This window comes from Nematolebias whitei, chromosome 2 (assembly GCF_014905685.2).
Source record: "Nematolebias whitei isolate Nwh7 chromosome 2, NemWhi1, whole genome shotgun sequence".
NCBI lineage: Eukaryota > Metazoa > Chordata > Actinopteri > Cyprinodontiformes > Rivulidae > Nematolebias > Nematolebias whitei.
In genome coordinates, this window is record NC_056499.1 from 15,167,467 (window position 1) to 15,171,450 (window position 3,984).

At 40.0% G+C, this 3,984-nt stretch overlaps 1 protein-coding gene across 1 annotated transcript in view; it reads right to left on the reverse strand.

Annotated features, from left to right (window-relative positions):
- Positions 1–3,984, reverse strand: part of il16 (interleukin 16) — a 38,935-nt gene that overhangs the window by 6,651 nt on the left and 28,300 nt on the right. The gene's annotated exons all lie outside the window — the stretch shown is intronic.

A 3,984-nucleotide genomic window follows, 5' to 3' on the forward strand; every position in this document is an offset into this window, starting at 1 on the left:
ACTATTACTACTACAAACAATGCTAATACTACTACAACAACTATTACAGCTACAGCTATTATTGCTACTACTACAATTTCTACAACTACTACTATAAATATTAAAACTACTACAGTACTACTACAATGACTATTACTTCTACTGCTACTACTATTACTACTACTACTACTACATCTACTACTACTATTGCTACTACTACAACGAATGTTAATAGTACAAGTAATACAGCTACTACAACTATTATTGCTACTACTACAATTTCTACGACTAATACTATAAATATTACAACTACTACTACTATGAATATTACTACTGGTACTACTGCTACTGCTACTACAACTACTACTACTACTACTATTGCTACTACTACTACTAGAACTAATGCTAATAGTACTAGTACAAGTAATACAGCTACTACAACTATTATTACTACTACTACAATTTCTACTACTAATACTATAAATATTGCAACTACTACTATGAATATTACTACTGGTACTACTACTACTACTACTACTACTACTACTACTACTAATACTATTGCTACTACTACTACAACTAATATTACTACAACTACTACTATTTCAACTAATAAACCTAAAGCTAAAATCATGCTTTAGAGTCAAGCAGCGAACGTTTTCTATCTTCACATACATTGGTTAAGAATAACGTGCAGAGCTATTTCAGGGGCCTGTTTATGCTGCTGAAGTTCTGAAGGTGGAGGAAAACGAGGAGAGGTATTTTCATTGTAGTGCAAACAGGATCAATACATTTAGAGACAGAGTTCTGTTGCTCTGCTGTCTTCTCTGATGTTTGTCAGAGGAAGTGACAACACAATGCTGCAAATAGAACTGACAGCTTCTTCTGTCTCCTATAACCTTCCTTATTTGGGCACCAACCAATAACTGCTATTTGATAAACTAAATAGATCAAACAACTGGTCTTATAACAGAAGGCCCAACATAATATAGCAATAGTTTTTACCTGCCTTTTTGTAGAGCTGCCGTTTGTTATGAGTGTTAAAAGCCATCAGTACTGATAAAAAGCATCAGACATGTTGGATATAAACAACAGATACACAAAATCACTATTTTACACTTCCAATTTGAAAAAAAAGATCTGCATTTATTCTATAAATCAACTGATTACTTTATCTTTGCTGTTAGATAATCTAAGATCTGAACATCTGCCAGAACAAGAATCAGTACTCATCACAGTAACAGACATCCAAGACAGAGTCTTAGGAATGAAGAGCTGGACTGCACCTGGGCCTTACATGATCTACACCTAGACTGACTGCTCTCCATGAACGCCTAGCAGCACAGATGAACCAGCTGCTAATGGAAGGGTCTCACCCAGAATGGTTGACCCAAGGCCAGACAGTCCTGATCATGAAAGATGCCCAGAAAGGGGCAATTCCATCCAGATAACGGTCAGTCACCTGCCTCTGTACATCATGGAAGCTCTTATCAGGTATCATAGAGCCTAGATGAATAGACACATGGATCTAGACCTGAGCGAGGCATAGAAGGGAATTGGCACCAACACCAGAGGAGCCAAACACCAGCTACTGGTCGACAGAATCATAGCTGGAGATTGTAAGACCAGGACTGACTACAGGAAACCCTGATGATTCAATGCCACGCACGGATACTGGTATGCTTGAAACTATACAACAACAACAAAACACTATGAGCCTTCATAAAAAAAACTTGCTGAACCAGGCTAGACCAGGCCTTGCAATGCAAAAGGGCCAGAACAGCCTTCATCAAGAACTCAGTGGAAATGTGGAAGACAACTCTAGAGGCCTATTCAAAGCCAACTGCACAAGTCAGCATCTAAAGTGGCATATACCAAGCTGATGCACTGTCCCCACTTCTGTTCTGTATAGGCCTGAACCCCCTTAGCCAGATCATTGCAAAAAGTGACTATGGATACCACCGGTTCCAAAGTGAGACAATCCAACTCACCAGGATTTACAGCAAGAACATTGGAATGTCATTCAGACTGGATAAAAGTCAATGGTATGCAAGAGAGGCAAGGTAATCATAACTGAAGGGGTTGGACTAGCTGAAGATAGTAACATTGCAGATGTCCAGGACATCTACCTGTCCTTGGAATCCCCCAGGCAAATGGCAACCATTATGAGGCTGTAAGAAAGTCAACCACTAACGAGTACCTACAGAGAGCAAGGCAGGTCCTGAGGAGCTAGTGGATTGACAAGAACAAAGTCCGATAAAATCAACACATGTGCAATGCCATCTTTAGTAACATCCTGAGTCCAGCAGTACTAAAAAGAACCAATATGCACTCTGCAGGGGGGGCTACACAAATATGCACATACACAATTTTTTTACAAGTGTAAAAAATAAACAGCAATGACATAACTTGTATGGTGAGTATAATACTCGTCAATAGAAAGTGATTGTTTCGCGTCAAATACTTCTTACTTCCCATCTGGGAGGCTTTATCAATTCTAAAATGTGTGGAGTGTGTGGAGGTCACAGCTTTCTAGAATTGCATGATATGCTTGGTTGTAATATTAGATTCAGCTGCAGGTTAGACTAGAACTACTCACCCGCACAGGCTCATTAGGCTCTTTGTCTGCCTGGTTCAGGGAGATGTTTGGGTCACCTGCAACTAGAGCTGGCTTAATGCTGCATTGTAAGTTTTTGAAAGTTGAAATCTGAGATCTCCTCTGATTAAATTGTTTCTTCTCATTTAATGTAAATGTCTTCCTTTACCCCCTTCTCAAACCATCTGTACTCTCTGTCCAACATCTGGATCCTGATCCGCAGCAGAGTGTCCCTTATCCTTAAGATGCAGGTGGACCTTTGAGTCTGATCCTGAAGAGCTGCTCTCAGGTAATGAGCCATGCATCTGTGGAGAGGTTGTTTTAGTTTCTCCAATCTAGAGGTCTGAACATTCCTGCAGATACCACACCGCTCAGTTTGGGTTTGGGGAATGTTTTTTTTCTTTCTGTATAGTAGTATTTTTGGATTGAACAGACTATAATTGGATTTAAATATAGATTAGAAACAATAGCCCAGCCATGGCTTATTTTTTCATTGTTCTGTCCTGTATGAGGCTGAAAACAAAGTGTCACTGTTTGTCAACTATGTTGGTCAGTGTACCATGAGCAAATACTAACAGGTGTATAGAATCCATTCATCCATCCATCATCTTTACCCGCTTCTTCTTGTCTGAGTTGTGGGGATCACTGGTGCCCATGTCCAGCAGTCATTATGTGAGAGGCGGAGGACACCCTGGACAGGACAAAAGTCCACCACAGAGACACAAACAATGTAGAATGTGAATGTAGAAACTATTTTACACATTCTCAACATTATAGAATAGATAGAAAATTGGTCTTTAAAAAGAAAAAAAATCAAACCATCACTTTAGGTCCCACGACACTGCCAACATTAGTATGACAGATGGATGGATGGATGATGGATGGATGGATGATTGATGGATGGCGGATGGATGGATGGACAGATACATACCTGGGTTCCTCTGTGAACCTGACTGAAGACCTTCTGAACAGATCTGGCAACAGCAGAATTGTATGGAATGTTGTAATCTTCATCAAGATAAACAGGAACTGGCCTCTGGTTCTCAAGGGCCAATCCTCGGTTCCCCAGGACTGGCCTTTGGTTATGAAGGACTAATCTTTGGTTCTCGGACCACGTGTTTGTCACAGACTGCAAAATAGGAAAAAGAAAAGAAGTTTACATTATGTAAAAATGTAAAACGTATACAAACATTAAATGACACAGAAGACTTTTTAAAAGAAATGTTGAATCAAGCAGCTGTTTAAAACTTAACTCGGGTCCTAACAGGTGTTAGATGTCAGACAGGTGTCAGATGTTAGACAGGGGTCAGATGTCAGACAGGTGTCAGATGTTAGACAGGGGTCAGATGTTAGACAGGGGTCAGATGTTAGACAGGGGTCAGATGTCAGACAGGTGTCAGATGTGAGAC